Below are 21,585 nucleotides of genomic sequence, written 5' to 3'. Positions count from 1 at the left end.
AGCTTGGGGGGCAGGTCTTCCTGCAGCACCCACCCACCCTTCCTCATTAACCCTTCCTGAGCAAAACGGGGCAGCAGCGAATTAGGAGAGCGTTCGGTTAACCCCTACACTGCCGGAGCTGGGGACCAGACCTACAGATCCCACCTGCACAGAGCGCTGTGATTGGAAAGTCCCCCCCCCCTCCATCTGCATGCACTGCCTGGCACCCAGTCCCTTTAATCACAGATTGTGCCCCGGCAGGGGGTTCGGGTGTCCCGGCAGGGGGTTCGGGTGCCCCGGTGGCTCCTGTAATAACCCCCAGGGCTTGTGGGGCATCTCTGTGTCTTCTGCTATTTCAGCATTAACTCTTTGTCGCCCAGGCATGCCCGGATTATGTCATCTCCAGCTCTCCGATGATAGGCAGGGGCTGCTATCAGACACATATAGAAGAGGTCTGTGGATGTTCTGCAGGTTTTTTTGTACCAGATGCGGGTAACATTCTCTGATAATACATTCTTTATCCTGGAAGAGGATTTTCTGTTCATTTATGTCCCACTCCCCGAATTTCCTTCCCTCCACCTGCCACTCCCTCTCCTCTCCACCTTTCCCATCTCTTTTCCCTTCTGTCTTCTAGCCCCACCTTTCCAGTTTTTTTCCATTCTCTTTCTTTCCCTCTTCTCCTTTCCTGATCATTTTTTCCTTCTCTCTTTCACTGTTTCTTTTCCATTCTGTTTTTCCTCTTCTTATTTCCCGTTTGGTATCCTTTCTTTCTTATAGTCCCCCCCCTCTTTCCTGTTTCTTTTCCCTTTTCTCTGTCCATCCCTTTTCTCTTTTCCTGTTTCTTTTCCCTTTGCTCTTTCTTTTTCCTCTTCTCTTTTCTCGTTTCTTTGCCTTTCTTTCTCATAATTACCCCCACTTTCCTGTTGATTTTCTCTTCTCTCCTTCTTTTTTCCCCTTCTCCTTTCCTTTTCATTTTCCCTTTTCTCCTTCCTTCTCCTCTTTTCTTTTACTGTTTCTTTTCCCTTCACTCTCTCTTTTTCCTCGTCTCCTTTCCAATTTATTTTTCCTTCTCTCTGATAGTTTCCCTTCCACTTTCCTGTTTCTTTCCCACTCTTTCCTTTTTCACTTCCCCTTTCCATTTTTCCTCTTCTCTCTTGCAGTCTCTCCTTCCCTTTCACATCAAATTTCTTTTTACTCTTCTCCCTTCCCTTTTCCCATCTACTTCCCTTCCTCCCTCTCCAAACCAACCGAGGCACCCTACCTAAACGATTCCTGTAGTCATATAGACCTTGTTGCCCTATAAGAGCTCACGGCCTAAAAGATTCCTTATGGTTTTCTGTACAGAAGGAGAAAAAACAAAAGAAAAGTCACTCAACCCTACCACGGCAAACAAACAAAGAATGTCGACTACAAGCAAATGACTTATATGAGGCGAGTGGCAACGGAACATTTCCAGATGTTGCCAAATTCTGATTGGCTGTTATTTTGTCAAATGATCTTTTTTTAATGATCTCTAACTGTAGATATAGAAGCGTGAAGCTTTATTGACAAATGTTTTAGCGTGCATTTGCCATTATTGACACTGGCAGCTCGGAGGGCCACTGTCCCATTTGGGTTTTTTTTGGCCAGTGTCAGCCTTCTGTCTGGTGGCGACTTACTGGCGAGCTCCTGAGCTTGCGACCTGTGTCAGAGCCATGTTTGATTCTGTCTGTCGTCTGATGGCCCTGTCCGACCATCTCTCCGGATACTCCGCTCGCTATCTGCCTGATACATGTCACGCGTCAAATTGCATTGAGATATAGAAATGGCAGAGCGTAGAGGCTGGAATACTAAACAGCTCTCCGGGCAGGAATATGCAGTCATTGGAAAGTCTACACGAGTAGAGGAGCTCACAGAGAAATACACACGGGGGCCTGCTGTGTACAAAGAGCAGCTGGTGCAAAGTGTCAAAAAAAAAGTGCAATTACCATAGCAACTGATATACCTGCTACATCAGACTGCTCATTATGTATAAACCTGAGTCAATGTACAGACTAAGGGATTTAACAAAGTGCAGGAGGTCATAATCTAAAACTAGAGGGTCAGAGAAGTTTTAGTTTACTGGGAGGGTGGTAGATAAATGGATCAGCCTCCAAGCAGAAGAGTAATACAATTTAAACATGCATGGGATAGGCGTATGGCTCCTACATCTAAGACGAGACCAACAACGTCTGAGTCTCTAAAGCAGGATAAATCTATGTTTCTGTGTATCAAATGGCAGAAGCCATTAAGTATTTATAGAACAGCCTCTGGCTCGATACCACTTCTGATGGGATGCTGTTCTATTTATCTACTGCCCTCTCTGTATAGTAGAACTTCCATACATTGCACATATAGATGGTTCTACCATAAAGTCAGCCTCAGCAGCTGCTTAGGACCTCTTTTATTCATGGAGGTAGTGAAGGTCCTCTGACTGAGGGTCCCTCTAAGCCTTTTGGAGACTTTAAATGTAGACTTTCCTCTGTATAAAGAATATAAGGAGGGCTTCAAACCAGAGAAAGGCAGCTGAGAACCAACTGGCGATACAGAGCGTGTATTAAATATATAAGAAGGGGGAACGCAAGCCGCATGGAAGTCACAGAGGAACGGAAATCACTAACAATCTAGAATGCAAGGCGGTAAAAGTGGAGCAATTAGCAGGGGTACCCCATAGGATTCCATAGCGACTGCTCCACTTTTACTACTTCACATAGAATGTCTCTTGTTAGACAACCTCCAAGGTTCAGAGGAAGGATCGCAGGCATCGGGGCACTCAGGGACCGCTTGCCGTAGGGGATCGATGGCAAATCTTGCGGAACTCACAGAGAAAGACGCAGAGGGACTTGTTAGCTACACTTTATCCAACGTATACACAGAGGGAGAAATCCAAAGGACGACCATTAACATGTGTGATTACTTAAATACCTATTCTTCAGCGTCATAAGATACTCTGTAACACTATAGCAGTTATTGTACCCTTTGGAGTGGTTTGATGCGGTAGCTTTCCCAAGTCACACTAGTGACTTATCATTGATGAGTTTAAATATCTTGCAGTTTAATAAAGTCTGGGATATTATCTGGTGGAATAATGCCTTCCAAAAATAATTTCAGCAATGTATTAGAATGCGTCGCACTAGTATGATATAGAAGGTCTATTATATCACACGTATTATATATTCTTGTGATATATATTTAATTGATCGCCCTTCGGAGTTACCATGAGCTTTAGCCCACAATTTTTAGCAATTAAAGGTACAGGAACAGTTTTGAGCTGCAGAATATATTACTTTTTTAGATGTTATCCCTGCCTTGAACAATCGAATTTCTTCTTGATGTTTTTAGGGTAAGCTCATTTGAACCATGCCCTCCCCACCTTTCTTTTTGCAAGTCCAGATTGTTATTGGAGGCGCTACTTATTATGTTCAGTTTTCCCACTGGACTACACTATGGAATATGTTGGTGCTCAGAGGTGGACTGGCAATGACAAGATGGCCCTGGCACTTTAAGGCCAGTGGCCAACAAATGACGTAAGCGGGGGCGCAGGCAAGACGTGCGGTGACTTTTTATGCTCATGCAGCATGTATATCCGGCAATCTGTATATTGATGATATCTATTCAGCAAACTCACCACGTTCAAAATAAAAAAATAAATACAACTCCACACCTGGTAGTGAAGTCTGGATATGACAGGCTGTATGTTTTATTTTTATGCTCATGTAGCGTACGATCGGGCATTTTCAGACGTTGATGCGGTAGATCGGGTGCGCATGGTGCATATAGCGGACCATATAGCTAGACACAGCATGGAGAAAACCAATGTAAACCTCTTTTCATCGAATGTATTTTGCACACGAACGGGTATTCATAGGAGTGCTTTGGAATTCTTACCACGTCACGCATTTTCTGTAACATATGTACAAATAAAACACCATTTTTCAAATTAGTTTAGTTAATTGAAACAACAGAAAAAAAAACGGGAGATCTGAATAGGAAACCGGATTTTTTTTTTTTAAACTGAATTAAATTATCTTTTATCTATTAAATTACATTTCGAGCATCCCCCATTATGTATTGATGTGCGGTATCTCATCTCTGGAGCATTGTACTCATACTTAAGAAATAATAGTTGGAATAATTAGATTTTATTAGCTTACCATCAGAATTTCCTTGCAAAAATGGCAACCGGGCACAAGCGAGCAATTATTCGCACAAAATGTTTGGGGATAGTGTTTAAAATAAATCTTTTGTGAAGATGTTAATTGCTAAGTTGTAGAGTTGAATTATGTGGTTGAATGTTCAGCTCCATACAGGAAGGTAATTGTATATTATTCTCTGTTTTATATGTCTTGCTGGCGAGATGATTTTTTTTAAAGAAAGTAGAATATAAAGGGATATAATTGGTTATAAGCACAGGGTTAATTAAAGCTTGTTGATCCATGACATATAAGATTATGGTTTTGGTGTCAAGAGGGATTTTTTTCCCCATTTTTGAGGCAAAATTAGCAAATAGCTGCAAGGTGGGGCTTTTGCCTTTTTTTTTTTCGATCAACAGCAAAACTCAGCTTTTCTCAACCAAAATGACCGTTACTTTGTGTGATACAGAGAATTTTTTTGTTCCGGTTTTGGGACAATTAATTACATTTCCTAACTTTTCAGTTCGGATGAAATTCAGAGGAATTTAGGAGAAACCTGCTAAAACAGACAAGCGAATGAGCAGAGGTTTTTCATTCATTTCTGTTTCTTCAGTTGTGGTCACTCCTCATTTTCACAGGGTTCGAACGAACTGCACGAATTAGGCAAAAATTGGTAAAATTAAAACTTGTCCGTATCCAAATGCACAATTCTGCTCTGAATGGACCCAGCCAGGCTGTGAAATATTTTAAAGTCGCATAATTGTGAACCCAAGGTGGTGGGGATTGGCAAGTGGGCCGCTTAGCGGAAATCCAAACGGCTATACGTGGGAACTCTCCAGATTTAGACTGAAGGCTCTGGAAATCAGAACTAGGCCTCGCCGTGAATGTATGTAATCTAGGGTGAGGGAGCGACATTTGATCCCACCCATATCCTGGCCATGCCCACTCACTTCCTGTCTAAATCCTGCCCTAATTGGCCCATCCCAGTCTCATGGGTGCTAGCCCTGCCCACTTAACCAGACACACCCTTTCCTACCGCCTATATAATGTCTCCTCATTCACACGGAATGAGAATTGATTAAGATCGAAGCCTTTTTCTGTTTGGTCGACTAAATTTCCTCTTTTCTTTATTACACGCAGCGGTGTTAAAGATTGATTTACACATAAAGGATATAATATGCTATCAGTCCTCTGTAGAATACACTTTAGGATTTTATGATTAAACATTGATTTGGATTTTATGGTTTCTCATTGTTTGATATATTTGTTGTAGGTGCATGGAATGGAGCTGAAGGTTTGCATGTGCAATTCTGACTTAAAAAAACAAGATGGAATCAAGCCTTGGGTAATGAGTTACCTTGTAAAGGGATGACTAAACTTTACTCACCATAAATGAGTAAATCACACATCGACACCAGTAGACTAACCAGTTGATTATGATGTTAAGCCAAAGGAGCCAAACTGGGATGTTACCGGGTTCCACCAGATTTGAGGAGTCTCACACATTGGGCAATCTTGACTAGATGGCTCTCATTATCTTTGTTATGTGGACTGGTCGCCAGCTGAAGGAGGAATCAGCAGGTAGCTGGGGACTACATTCATGGTTGCCCACCTACATGTCATGGCTTGTTACAGAGGCTGGAGGTCTGGGATCAACATCTCAAAGCGTCTTCAGAAAAATCAGTGAGGCTTTCAATCAGTGTACCACAAACAAAAAAAGAGAGCTCTAATGCTTATCAAAGCCTAGACCTTTATTGTGTGGCAAATATTTGACTTTGACATTTCAAAACTGATACAAAACATTGCAATTTGGCATCAACCTAGAAAAAAAATCAGACAAGTCCTGAAAATACAAACATCTCTAAAGTCCCATAGAAAACAATACATTTTCTTCAGCAGGAAACCCAGTCCCGTAGTAAAAGCTTGGGTTTAGCTATTTTTGTTCCAAGAAACTTCTTTTATCTGCAGACCTGGAGGCGGCCATTGTTGTCAGTCATGTGATTTTAGGCGACTTTGCCTGCCCAAACACCACACTGAGCCGATTCTTTATGGCAATGCTAATGAAGTCCATTTCTCCAAAGCCCTTCATTAGTCGAGGGTCCAGCTGGGTGATTAAAACTGGTCCATTCCATTATTTATCTCAGGGCAGAATGATAACGAGACAGAGTGTTTGTCTATTGTGTCTGAAAACATTATATGATGCAAAACTGGAACTGTTTTTTTTAAAATATTATTTTAAACTTATTTCATTCTTGGAAAACTCTTAAAGGCAATGAGATTTTCGGGATGCCTGTAAGGCTTAAACATGTTCAGAGTTCTTTCTTACAATCAAATTTACTTTTCATTATTCGCGAACTTAACTAAACGTTTTAGGTTTAGAAGAACAGTCAGCTCTTGGCATCCGCATGCTGAAGAATCACTTTAATATATACGCCAGATACTCCTACTAGTGTTTCCTACTTTTCTTTTAATCATTTTAACTTTTTTTTGTTGTACATCTTTAATTTTATACGAGCGTCACAGACAGAGTATACAGTTTGCCTCTGCATTGATTGCTACCACAGCTACATTCATTAATCTCTTGCAGAAATATAAGGTTTGTTAATTACCCTTGATTAATTAGGGTTCTTTCTGTAATTGTGTCCCCGAGCTGAATGTTGCCGCTGATAATTAGTGACCCAGAAATCTGTATCCAGGCAATTAGCATTGTGGAAAAGAACAGGACAATCGGAGGCTCGCGGTCTCAGCGATTGGAACCAGCGGATCTATAGGGACCGAACACCTAAAGCTAATTACCGTGAAATTAAAACTTTAGCAGTAGTTAAACTATTTCTTTGCCAAGAGAGACAACAGTATATTGCATTACAGTTCCGATGATTAAGAAAGTAGATAAACTTCCGGCAACGCATTTTTTTTAAGTGAAAGTTATACCTATTATGTTTATTACATTTTTTTATCTGCTTCATTTTCTTAGCGGGGAAGAGCCTATGGAAATAACATATTAACGTATCGACAAAAGTCTAGTTTTAATGAGTTTCTTCCAATAAACTCTATCCGCAGACCTGGAGGCTGCCATTGTCGAGCTGATTCTTTATGGAAATGTAATTATTTGATTCTTCATGCTAATGGAGTCCTTTCCTCCATAGGCTTTCATTAGTCAGGCTGGGTGATTAATACCAAGGCATTCCTTTGTTCACCACAAGGCAGTATAATAAGGAGTCAGGGTGTTTGTCTAGCAGACTAGGCTAGAACACATATACATTACTTATATAATAAAGATTTTTGGTGAGAGTTCACAAAAAATAAATAACGCTTTCTGTACGGGGTGTATGGTGAACAATACTAGTCCTTCGCTTGAAACGTACTTCAGATGGAGTCTGTACTCAAAGTCTACTTTTTATAGGGCTGTAGAAAAAGATGTAGAGTCACGTGATCTTTTTGGACCTCAGACATGTCTTTTTCAAGATGGAAGTGTTGGAGGATCTCCAAGTAGAGTCACACTAGGTTGATCCGGAATCCCTTTTTCCAGACACGCTGGCCAGGAGATGCTTTAATGAGATATCACCATCTTTTGCCGCGCAGTATAACCAATATCGGCATGGGTCAGGCCTGAGCTTGCAACGTAGTTTATGAGAGTCAACAGAAACCCGAGGAACCAAGAGCTGTGCGAGTACATTTCAATGGATCAATCCGAAATGAAAAAGTCTTTACTTTACACGAGAAGCATTGGTAGATACATGGAAGAACCTTCCAACCAAAGTGGTATAAGAATTGGAGATAAGAAGTGGAGAATGTGGGTTAGGAAAAGATTATTCTTAACATAACAAAAGGCTAACGACGAAGTTACGTCCAAGGCTTTCCGTAAGACCGATAATCGTCAAACAAGATGGACCGAGTAGCTTTGATATCTATTGAGGTTTTTGTCCCTGAATACTGCTTCTGGTGTTTGGTTTTTTGTCCACTCGTTGAAAACAAGTTTACTATAATTGATCGACTATATAGGAACAAACAATATTACAGTGCTTTATCCTCATAACACCATTATTTAAAAATAAAGTTATTGGGAAAACGGGTTATTGAGAAGACCTACAAAAAGAATTCAAAAACTTGGAGCAATGCCATTATTTGGCCAAATAAAAGGCAAATATTTTCTGATATTATTGCATAATAATGATCATTAGCATTAATCATTACGGCGAATTTTCACCCCGATAGAACTTTCATCTCATTAGGAAATACCACCTCTGATTAGGGGCCCAATTAAATGAAGCTGAATGAACGTAGAGATTCCATGAGAATTATTCGGCCTTCACAGTTCTGGCATCACTGCAGAGATTTACGATACGACGGCAGCTGGAATGTTTTTTTTATTTTTTTTATTTGTCTATGTACGTTGAACAGAAGTAGGTGTTACGTGGTGTGAGGGGTAAATTACATCGCGTTGCACGTTCTCCTTATGTTGCGTGGAGACCTGGATTGATTAGTAACAGTACAGAGGAACGAGGGAAGGAACGGCAAAGTGTGCTGCTATTTCCCCCGGGACGAGCGCGTAAATCCTGAACGAAAAGGCAACCGTGTTCCCTGCATTGTATGAAAGGAAAACTGGATCATTTTCACCGCCTTTTATGTTGCTTTCCGTCTGCGGTCCTGCTGGCAGTGAAAGATGGAAGACATCTCTGAAGACAGTCAGAAGATTGCCAGCTCTACCTCTTAGGACTCAAGAATGTTTGAATACTCCGCATCCGTTAAAACCTCGGTGCGTGAGCATCAGCAACATCGTCGGGCGACAACCCGACGCGGCCCTGGCATTCTCCAGAGAATGGTATCAAAAGGGCCAACGTCTCACGCTTGGCTGTGGCCAACGTTGTTTACCGCTTCGATCCTACTTTTGTGGTTTGTTTACTGATATTAAGTATATTTACGCCTCCTGTATGTCAGGCCATTTTTAATCCCGGACAGTGCGAAGTTGTTCAGTTCTTTTTTTTTATTAGGAAGCCGAACTGTCTTCGATGACCTTTAAAAAAAAAAATGTGCAATGTTTTTACGGCCGAGAAGATAAATAACAAGAATTCAAGAAAAACAGAAGCCAAACATACACGTAAACATATTCAAACTGGGGGACAGAAACTAGGGTCAGAAAGTGTGGGTACCCCGGGAACCTCCAACAACGACGAGGGCCCCTATCAAAACAAAACAATCGTCACAATCTACGAAATTTCGTTCGCCATGTTTTGGCTCCATGTTTCTTCATACTTCATACTTCTGGGGATGGTCTCATTCATGGTTATGGCTGGGATTGATGGGTCCAACAGCCTGTGAGGTTTTCCCTTACGTTAGTTTACACTGGCCGATCAGAATTTACAATGGGTAGGGACAAGCATTAGATATAGAAGTGTGCTGACGCCATTTTAAGTTGTCATTGGCGGCCACAGACCGATAACATTCGGAGTATGAGACGGTGTTGAGGCTGAGTTTGAGACTCATCTACCATCTTGCAGAAGTGTCAATAGTGTAGGGCAGGACATTTGAAATACCGTTTCCGAGTAGGGTTATACATTCTAACCCCTTAAGGACAATGAGCGGTCCCTAAATCCATTGAAAACTGCATTTTGAGCCCACATGTGTGGGCTTTGTCATTAAGAGGTTAATTTCCAAAGATTTGGAAATGTCTGTGAGAAGGAGTGATTCCAGTTTTTGTGGGTTGGGCAGAGGTGGCAGTATAAGTCGTAGTTACAATTAGACTTGGGAGCTGGCCAACTCTTCTTCTTCGTGAGGGAAAAAATCTGCGTATTCCACGAATATTCGCCCGTTCCCGTGTTCGGTTTGGGCGAATATTCGTGTACATTCTTCGTGTGTGTGTGTTTTTTTTTTGTCTTCGTTTTTGTCTTCAGCTTTGGCGCCAAGATATAACACTTACTATTACTTACTAAACAGGGGTAGAAACGGTTAACCCACAGCAGCTGCGTAACTGAAACCCCCCATGATATTACGGAGGCCTGTAATTATTTGGCCATTTTGGGAGCATTGTGGGAGTTTTAATTCCGCCTCACACCTTCATTTGAACAATTCTGTATGCGGAATATACAAAACTATGCTATTTATACACGGTACAAGAATTGCTGAAATATGTGTGGACCACAAGAAAAAAAAGTTATAATTATTATTATTACGCTCCCTTGGTATGGTATGTAAATTAACTGCTTGAACGTAATTTGCATAGGCGGGCAAGTCTTAAAAGTGACCAGACCTCCTCTTTAGTGCGGGAACACATTAACCCCTTAATGACCATGATAATGGTTTAGGAACCGCCCATTGTCCTTAAGGGGTTAAAAATGAAATTTTTTTTTGTTAATCCTGCCTCGTTTCGCATATTTACGCCCAATTTCTAAAGTAACTTTGGGTTGAGCGGTACGGAACAAACTGCAGAGCGGCCTTAGCAAACAACTTTGTAGCTCATTGTCAAGAAAATAAACAACTCTTCAAATCTTTGCCCTTTTGTGATTTTAGCCCAAAATGATTAGAGTGCAGAACGTTCCCAGCGCGTTTCGCTGCTGCGTGGTTCTCTTTCTTGGTCGCGCGCTTGTATAAAGTATAATTCCCAGTTGCATCCAGTGGGCCGATCCTGGCTGAGCGAGTCTGGCCTCAGGATAGAGGAGGTGGGAATTTATCGATCCGTGTGAACTGTGAAACACAATAATGTTGTGATTAGCTTGGGAAACCCTTCAGCCTGACCTTGGAGCGTTACGAATCGCAGCTGTATCCCGGAGCTCTGCGTCGAGCCCATCTTATAAGTGATCAGGTTATAAGGACGGAGGCTGTAGAATTCAATGTAATACGGGGAACATATTATAGGTAAAAAAAAAACAAAAAACATCATTATTGTTTTTCCCTTCGCATTGTGTGTTCTTTGAACAATATCTTTCCTTGAACACGGGGGCATTAAAATAGGATTCTGATTTAAACTGTCTGTGGTCAAGGACAGATAGTATACAATAACGGACTACCTGTGGGAGATCCAAAGCTGTTGTTGAACTACTATTCCTATGATCCCTTAGCCGAGCTTTGGTTAGCTCAGAATTATGTGAGTTGCAGTTTCGGTGGGTAGTCCCATCAGATCTGGCCCCATCACATGCTGGAAGAAGCCATTGTTGAAGGGGATGGTGGGTGGGGAGTGGGGCTCGCCACAACGGAGTGGAGTTTTCCCTGTGGTAACCGATAGACCTTGAGAAGCAACGCTTCAACCTGAGTCTCTGTCGAAACCCAGAAAGATCCCAGATATGCTAATATGTTGGGCAGACTACGTAGACCCAATTGTTCTTTTGGGCCATATTTGCATACCTGGGAAATCTCTGGGTTTGGCCCGGAGAAGCACTGCTTCTCCAGTTCTCTGGGTCAACACCTCAATCCTCCCTATTGCGGGAGTGGGGTGCTGACACGCCACACTCCCCACCCATTTCCCCTTTAAATGGGGGTGTTTCCCGCCATGTTAGCGGGGACACCCACTGACGCCAATGGGCAGTCCTGGCCGCGTCCCGCAAGGGTAGGCTCCAGGTAGCCAGCGCCCACGAGTTCCCGGGTATGCATATATGTAACAGTTCAACTAAGAAGCATAAATACCAGAATAATTTCCCAAATAACCTTTGATTTTCTAAGGAAAAGTCTGGGCTATAAACATTTGGTGGAGTTCTGTCACAGGCTGTCTTCTACAACAAATTGGAGCGAGCCATTAACCCCGAGTGAGAAATCATACCGGCCAAGAAAGGACTCTCATCTCAAGGGTCTGACACATGTCGCACTTTCAGACTCTGTGATAGATGCATGAAGCCTCATTTGGTAAATACTTTGATTCTGCAACGGGCTGCAGCTATATTAAAGGTGCTGTTCCACCTACTCAGCTAAATCTAACACTAGATGCTGCAACATTAGAAACATAATTCTTTTGCTGGGAACACGTAACTGTCATATGACCTAAAAGAAGCCGCTGATATCTTGTTGCCATAGAAACGAGAACATATTCTTAAAAGTCTTATGTTATTAAACTTGCAAAGATGAAAGAATAAGGTCACCGATCTGATAAGGTCTATTTGTTTAGCATACTACAGAATACAATTACTGTTTTGTTTGAGTAGAACAGCAACTTTAAGAGGACGTCATGTTTTTCACAGATTACTTTTCAGTGTTTTTGGCTGGTGACTTTCACCCAAATTTGTCACTTTCGAAACTGTTTTTTTTTTTATTTTTTTTTTTACATTTTCTGAGCAGAAGCTTATTAACACTTTCTAAAACATCGAGCAAAAAAAGAAGTGGAAGTGCTGAAATCTTTCCTGAGAGCGTCTGGCATCTTAGAAATAAAACACCAATCAACCGATCTTTACTGACATTTGGCATTTTGGACCGGAACTACTCATAATATAACGAGAGGAGACAACTATTTGTAGACTCTGATTTGTGTTCAGTTGAAATTCCCTGTTTATTGATATTCCAAATTAAAAAAATCAACACTGAATGTGCCCAGTCCGGGAAAAAGGTAACTATGTATTTTTTTTATCCGTGAGATGGGTACACAAGCTACTTGTAATGCTTAGAGGGTTTTATTGCAGAACGTAGGCGCAGTAACAATATCTAGGGGCCTTTCATCAGGATGGTGTCCCTGGAGGCTTGAGACGTTGAACTGCTGTATGCAATAAAAGCTTAGAAGCGTTGGAATCTACTTGTAAGTGAATCCTACAAGTGAGGTTTTGTATATATATATATATATATATATATATATATATATATATATATATATATCTATATTACCATTCAAAAGTGTGAGGCCACTTAAAATAACATGAAATGGATCAGAAATCCAGCGCAGACGGGGTTAATGTTGTAAATGACTATTGTAGCTGGAAATGATTGATTTTTAATGGAAAACTTTCATAGGCGTACAGAGGCCCTTTATCACTCCCATCACTCCTGTGTCCCAATGGCCCTTTATCACTCCCATCACTCCTGTGTTCCAGTGGCCCCTTATCACTCCCATCACTCCTGTGTCCCAATGGCCCTTTATCACTCCCATCACTCATGTGTTCCAATGGCCCTTTATCACTCCCATCACTCCTGCGTCCCAATGGCCCTTTATCACTCCCATCACTCCTGTGTCCCAATGGCCCTTTATCACTCCCATCACTCCTGTGTTCCAATGGCCCTTTATCACTCCCATCACCCCCTGTGTTCCAATGGCACGTTGTGTTCGCTGATCCAAGTTTAGGTTTAAAGGGCTAATTGATGGTTAATTTTATTTAAATCAGAAGGTATTTATTTACTGATTTTGGTTTTAAAAAAAATATCCTCAGTTGTTAGATGTGATGATCAGGTTTTTATGTTTATAAAGGGATTGATATATGAGACTATACACTAGCGATAACAGGGGGTTCTGGCAACTTAAGGCCAGCGGCCACCTAATGATATTAGTGGGGCCAACGGCTAGATAACTGCAGCCATATGAAGTCTTATTTGAAGTTTTAAATATGTATTTTGTTTAGAAAAAATGATGCGAAACATAAGGATTAGCCGTCATATTTTGATTCTTGTATGAAACACAAAAAATCTAATTCTTGCGACTCTTTACAGCAGCCATAAAGTGACACATAGTGGCACTACAGCTTTATTTAAACGAAGAAAGAAAAAAAAAAAAAACAGAAAATATATTTGATATACACGTATAATCAAATTTTTTATTTTTCATGCTCTGTATGTTTTGGTCATTTCTAATACACAGCTGGGTGATAAAGCCCGGATTTTGAGTGACTGCTCTGCCAGAGAGATAAAAAACCTCTCATTTGCATGCAAGCCACCAATTAATTCTTCTATATATAACGCCGTGTAGCATGATTGAGGTAATATTTTCTTGAAAACCCAATCTAGAAGCAGTCCGTTGGGACTTGATATTGACAGCGCCGTATTAAAAGGAATCTGTTGTCAAAATATTTCTACTCATATTTACATTTAAACACCACCCATGTAGTGCAATGTGATTTTTAGTGTCAGGTATTAGTTAGTGATTTGTATAATATTCTAGTTGATTTTTTATATGTTTTCTTTACTGTGCTAAGCGATAGAAGAATGAAATAAGATTAAAGTAGCCGGAAAGAGTTGGGAAAGACAAAGTTTATGGGTTTGTAGATAAATTCGTCGGCTTCCTAGTGTGAAGCACTTTGTTGACAGGGATACCTCTAGGTATCTGAGGTCATCGGCATCTTCGGCCATGGTCGGGTAAATGCATACTGCAGATTCCCAAAGAATTGTGGAAGCTAGCCAACAACTGGAGTGTCGCCAATATACCCTGAGTCCAGTTCTCCAGCTGTGTCCCGGCTAAACTAAAGCTCAGGACCTAGGCACTAGCAAATCTATAACCTGTTGCTGTTGGCCAGGACCAACCCAAAAGTACCCAAGTTGGACTTGTTCTAAACCAAATTTTATCATATGGGTTGGGTAGCTAAACATAAAATGGTGTCCAGAGAAGGCTCTAAATTGCTTCAGAGTCTCTTTGGGTTAAAACGCAGCGCAGTTGGTAAGCAATATAGCCGTGAACAATTAGAGCGGACTCACTTGGTACTTGGGGTACTTTGACATAGTGGCGGGGTAAGCAATATATGGCCATGTAATGTAACAGAACACAATAACTGAGAGTTTGGGAGTTTTCCGACAGCTGGTCACTGTCTAAACTGTACCCCTGGGACACCGGAGAGGTTAGGGATGTTAGTCTTGCCCAATTCAAGGGCTCTAATCTGTCATACGGAGCCAACAGACTGTTTCCCTTGCAAGCTACATTCATGTGACTAACCCAATGCTAAAAATACGACCTGCGTAATTGGCAAAGTCATTAATAATGCAGAATGTTGTAATCAATAGATTTCCTTACCTCTCCCAAGTTACATTCTCTGGACTAGGACATGGTATGACATTTAGTATGTCTTTTCCTGACTTTGTTGGATATTCTACCGTGTGGGACATTCTAAGGATTTTAAGAAGTTTGTCCTACAAATACAATCACCCTGAATCTTCTAAATATTTTGATGTCTAAGCTCATTTAGGTCAGATTCTGCAGATATGTGCCCTTCTATTTGCTGTGACAGCTGCTGGGTTCACGAACGAGGACAGGGAGAGATTCTGTTAACCCATGGGATATAAGCTACAGTCAGTAACATAGGTGGTGCACAAACAAAAAGCAACTTACAGATTGTACAAGACGGTCTCCCTGAACCTGGCCCAAGTGCTACATCACTGGAAACCCATTAATTGGTGCTTGGAAGCAATGGAAAAAACTGGGAAAGCAGAAGCCCGAAGACAAATTGCTTGCCTATTTGTAATACGGTATCGTAATCACATACATACTGATTTAGAGCAGCACAATAGGGACAGAAACAGAGGGCTTAATGATAATTCCAACATCTCTAATGCACCCACCATAGCTTTCCATTAATTGGTGCTTGGAAGCAATGGAAAAAAATTAGAGGAGCAGAAGCCCGGAGACATTTCGTACTTTTGTTTTGCATATATATATATCTGCATAGTGAAGAGAAAAAACAAATCTTGTAATAAATCAAAAATGAAGTCTCTCAGCTGCGATATCCATGATCACGTAGAGAAGAGAACTCTGGAGTTGTAAAGGAAATATGCCATTTGCATTTTACATTTCAAAAATATTTTTTTGTACTGTGTGTAATCATTTTATTGTTTATACATATCTGCTCATTGCGTTTGTCTTTGGAAATTATCCCAGATTTATTGATTTGTTTTAAGATCTGTGAAACAAGAGATTGAGGTAGCTAGAGAAGGGTGTTTTCCCACCACAGTCATTGGTCTTTCTCCTCTTTGGTTTAATCCCTTTGTCTTTATCCCTCTTCCTTTTGGCCTCTCTCTCTATCTCCTCTCTTATTCTAGCCTCTCATTCTTCTCAACTTGTTTCTTTTTTTCCCCAGTGTTGCCTCCCCAGCACCTAGTGGTCTAACAAAACCAGTAAGAAATATTTCTTGGTTTATTTGGGTAGTTTGTTTCTTGGTGGAACCAAGCTTATTTGTCTTGTGCCTTAAGTAGAAATGGTTGAGCTGATGATGGCACGAAGGATGGGTAGTACATGGGAAGGTCAAGTGACCAATATCAGCTGGCTATGGCATCTCCAACTATCCAGCCCCACAAAGTTGAGCATTGCCCAATTGTTATGCCCAATGGATAGACATGAACCTACCCCCTTCATTCCTCCTCTCTCCACTTCCCCGGGGGACTTAAAGGAGACAGTTTCGTAGAAATTGGCCGTATTGTTCAAAACTGAACGTGACTCAGTGGCGTTAAGAGCAACTTCCCCACTCGGAGAGGGACAGTACACTCTTTGGTCTTGCAAATTCGGATGTGCAGCCAAGAAAGAGTTATATTAAATTGACTGTGGCGAAAAAGCCCGAAACACAAAATGTTTTGATTATGAATTTTGTTTTTAGCAGGAAACAAATCTTTTCTTAACTGGTGACAGTAGTGTAGGACTAAGGATTGCACACTTCACTTGTGAAGGCAACAGTTAATTGCTTAGCTTTTCAGACCGTAACATTGAATTTCCCTTGTAATTGCTAAGCTTGTAATAAAGGCATCTGTTCGCCTTGCTCAAAATCTCTTCCAAGTTAGCTATTATAATGCTGAGAGGTGTGCAATGTATCTTGCGCTGCATACTACAAGCCTTTATGTACAATGCAGGCGTCTTCTGTTATTTCAGACAAGACAGCTGACAGCTTGATATGCAAAATGAGGTCACCTCTTCTCTCTTCTGCATCATCTCCCTGACCTCAAAACCAGATATGCATTAAAACCTTTCGTTAGACAGATTTAATAATAAAGGAAATCTAACAAACCAGCTGTTATCTGTTGTCATACTTGGTAGTTCTCAAATATCTTCTCCATCTTTTACAGCACTGGACACATTCACTTAGTCAGCCAAGGGCTTACTCCATGTTTTTGTGGTTCTTGAACCTATTACCTTTTTAAACCTAATATGCCATACGTGTTTAAGTGCAGGTAATAACCCTGAAGAAGTCCCATTGGGGTACATTTTCAATAGTGGCTATTATTTGAATCATTTGGTGACTACATATGGCATGCAATTTCATAGACTGTTCTTGGTGGATTAACATTTTAAAAGGGCTACAGTGTTAACTCTTGTAGAAATGTGCCCATCGCAACATTTTAATAGGCAGTACTTAAATGTGACTTGCCCAATGAATGCCCATGGCATAAGGTTGGTGAGATCAAAGATCACCCCAGAAATCTGCCCATTGTGCAGTGGTGTGTTGGGTGGCTTGGTCACCCAAGAAGGTGCACTACCCCCTAGGTCTAGATATGTCCTGCCATTCATAAGATATGTTTTTATAAGTTAAAATATTTTGGTTGCCTTGCATGGGATCAGGCTTATCACGGGGGCTGCTTTTGCTTTTCTAGCCCCATAGGTAAACTCTATATCTCCCTGCAAATTCCGAGCCTTGGGCAGTTGCCTAATTTGTCTATAGAGACGACTCCGCGGTTGCTTACATGGTTTTCCTGCAAGTTGCGCGGCAGCAGATCTAGCTGACTGAGAATCTCAACGGGGACATCTCTTCCTATACACAAGCACTCTAGTGCCCAATATACAACGGAACACCAATTTAACAAAAATCGCTGAGTTAATAGAAGCTCATTTACATCCCAAATTATAGATAAGAGGTTGATTGGTCCGTTCTCTCTCCCTTTGCTTATTAGAACTAAATTATTCAGCAACCAAAATCATATCAACTTTTTTAACTTAAGGCGACCTGCCGAGCGATCTGTTTTGTTGCACCCTTGTCTGAAATGGTCAAATCAGTGGAAACAATGGATTTTAGTGAGAGCCACATAAAAGTATTCATGGGATGAATCCGACCCTCATTTCCACTGCCTAAACTACGCTTATTTACATAATTCTTTGAAATTTCTCGGTACGTGTAAGTGTGTTTAAATCTATTTCCAACTTTAAATATGTTTTAAAAGTAAGTAGAAATTGTATATAATTGTAAGTAATAGGAACCATCTGTGTATACGGCAAATGGTAATTGCTGTACCTTTAATTTGTGTGCCTTTAATTTTAAGTTTAAATAGACAGTTTTTACTGTTGGTTTCTATGTAATTATATACCCAGGGTATATGTTAAATGAGACTGTTCTCAATATGCGTCTTCAGGGTTATAAATAATAATAATAATAAGGGAAACTTTTGACAGTCTAGGTTTTCAGAACTTAAAAAATGTTCTCCTAACAACATGCAAAGCAAGGCACGGGGGACCTGTCACGGCAAAATATAAGTCATATTTACTGTCAGACATGCTCTTAAGTAGTTTAATATAATTTTCTGTTTTATACAGATGTCAGTTTACGTGAAATGCTGTTTACACCTGCCCAGTTCTTTTTATTAATTTCATGATATGAGAAGTTTGCAAAGCCTATAACTCAATAAAGATGTGTGCTGAGAATTAATTTATGTTGCAAATGAATGAAGGTTAGTGCTGGAGAATTACTCATGCTTTGATTGCTTATAGTCACACCTGGAAAGTCTCAGGGTTTAACCTGGAGCCTCCGGGTATCCAGGTCAGTTTCGTCTTTCTCTACCTAATCCCCACCCACAAAATGCAGATTCAAGGGTTAACCCTGCCCCCACATTTAGCCACTTTACCAGTAGACAGGAGCACTCCAGTTACCATGTCTGCTATATAACCCTGGGTGCAAGGGTGCAAGATGAAATACCATTACATACGTTATGGTGAGTAAAGGTGATGCAAAACCCTTCCACTAAATGTTAGGGGGTAGTAGAAGTATTATTAAACATTCATCTACAGACACCAGACAAGCCAGAAGGCTTGTTTTTCCCTCAGAAATCTCATGGTGCTGCCACAACCACAAGGGATTCTGGGTAGGCGCATGCAAATAAAGTCAACAATTATCACCTTTTGCCTCTATATCCACTTTATACACGGATCCCTTGAAAGGTTGTGGCCCTGGGAAGGCAGAAACACAGCAGGGTCACATAGCGCAATTGTGATGTTTCCCCGCTTTAAAAAGAGGGGGCAAGGGGTCAATGGTGCCATTTGGCTTTGCCTGCCCCAGAGGCGAGAAGGTGCCAGCCCCCCCTTTAATGTCCCCGACATCTAATGTGCGACTCTAAAGACGTAAGTGCGGCGCACGCTAAGCATATAAATGTAGCATCCGGCTGGGCATTTCCGGACGGGCATTTCTGACCAGTGGCTTCGCACTGCAAAGTGTGTGGCCCTCTTGGCCAGTGGCCCACCCAGCATTTGCCCAGTGTGCCAGATGGCCGTTACTGGATTCCAGCTTTGGTAGGGGACTTTTTATGAACGTACTCACAAGAGTTTGTGCTGCAAAACAATTTACTGTTTCTTTCTAGATCCTACACAGTTAAACCCCAGCTTGGTCATTTTTATTGTGATCCGCCTCTGCTTCGGGAAGACTTATACTGCCTACATATAAATTTCGCTCTGATGCCTTTACAGAAATGCCGTATCCATCTAACACCGCATATCATTCATTCTCTATATGAACCCAGCATTAATTTTCAGATTGGCTTTAATTGTAAATTGTTTTTAATGATTGGATGTTTTATCTCTTTTTCTTCCTGGTCTTTGGTACAGACAGACTATACTATAAATATTTTACGATAATGTATGATATACCGAGAGCACCCCCTGTTCAGGCAATGATTATTCTCTTCGGTATTTCCAAATTTACATTAAACATTCATATAGGGAATCAAGAAAAAAAGGCAAATAAAGGAGTCAGACCAAAGGATACAAAAAGGAGGATGCGTTCTGTTAATTCTGGAAACACCATTAGCCCAGGCAGACATGTTTCATTCACCTGTTACTGTATCTCTGGGATGTTTCGTTATAATACCCCTGAAAGTGGCGTCGATGAGCAGGTAGAGGTGAAGGCCAATTCAGCAGAAGGATATTAAGCACCAGAAATGAGCTAAAATGAAAGGCGGAAGGAATAAGGAGGGGTTGATTAAAGGAGGTAATATGGTGGAAAGAAATACGTGTCGCTTGTACTTGGTCTACTGCCACCCTTAGGGAAAATTATTATTGCTGTCATTGAAGGTATTGAAAGTAAATGTAGATGGCCAGGGTGAACACATCATCTACATTTTTAAGGAGCATTCACATTTTGCATGTTGTTGCCCTGCCGTAGTCTCTCAAACGGGAATTAGTTACTTGGTTTCATACAAACTCCCCAGACCCGCTCTCCCTCTACTGCTTTTACAGATAGCAGGAAGGGGCGAAGACCATAACCAAGAACTCTCCAGGTTTGATTAATAGTCTCCGGATGAAGCACTGCTTTCCTAGGTCTCCAGGTCAACTTCCTCTTTATCCAAGAGAATAGCAGGGTTTGGCCATGCCCACTCCCTGCCCACTCCCTGCCCACTTTACCTACTCCCAGCCCATTTAAGGCTGTCTGGGGCTAGCCCCACCTCCGCACATGGCTAGCCCTATCCCTTCACAAAAACCATTCCCCCACCGGAAGAGGGAGAGCTCCAGGTAGCTTGCCCTGGAGAGTTCCTAGGTATGAGAATAGCTGAGATAAGAAGGCAGGGTTAGACATGCAGAGGGGCACAGCTATTCCGAAGAAGACTTGAAAATGGCGGGAGTGGGGAGAATGTAAGTGGGTACCGCCAAATGTCGCTCGCAACCCAAAGATTTAACACGGTGGCTCAGAGACCGGTTGATTATCCCACACTGTGGAGGACAGAGCTTTATATGAGCTGGTCAGCAATGTGTAAAATGTATCTGGACAAAATGGCCTATGGCAAGGGTGTCCAACCTGCGGCCCTCCAGCTGCTGCAGGACTCCATATCCCATGCTCCTCTGCCAGCCCCTTAGCTGGAAGAGCATTATGGGAGACGTAGTCCTGCAGCAGCTGGAGGGCTGCAGGCTGGACACCCCTGGCCTATGGGATCAAGAAGCAAATGTATCTGGTTTAAGTCTCATGTTTTTTTATATATATTATATAATTCATGTCATTAATTAAGTTGGACACGGCTGACTTAAATCTGGAGATTTTTGTAAAAAAAATTGAAATAAGTATATTTATATCCTGCGTTTCTCCTTTTCAGAATTAAAAAGCAGGGTTGATTTTTTTTCTCTAACCCTTCAGCATTGGAACGCTGTGCGGGACGCGATCACCCCTCAGCAACAGGGGACCACAAACAGGAAAAGATCTGGTGTGTGATTAATATACTCAGGCAGAATTCCAAGGTACGGGGAGAAGCAGGTAATAAAAGGCTATTTTATTTATTTTTTTTAACCACGGCTTGTCTTATATAAAAAGCAATATAGTCAGCAAACAGCAGTGGCCTGACTGCAGAAAGATTGCATTTTCTGCTGCGGAGTTTAACAGAAGGTCTATAA

Source organism: Spea bombifrons, chromosome 7 (genome assembly GCF_027358695.1).
Source record: "Spea bombifrons isolate aSpeBom1 chromosome 7, aSpeBom1.2.pri, whole genome shotgun sequence".
In the NCBI taxonomy this organism is placed as follows: Eukaryota; Metazoa; Chordata; class Amphibia; order Anura; family Pelobatidae; genus Spea; species Spea bombifrons.
The sequence above is the reverse complement of the archived record's forward strand: the minus strand, read 5'-3'. Positions refer to the sequence as shown.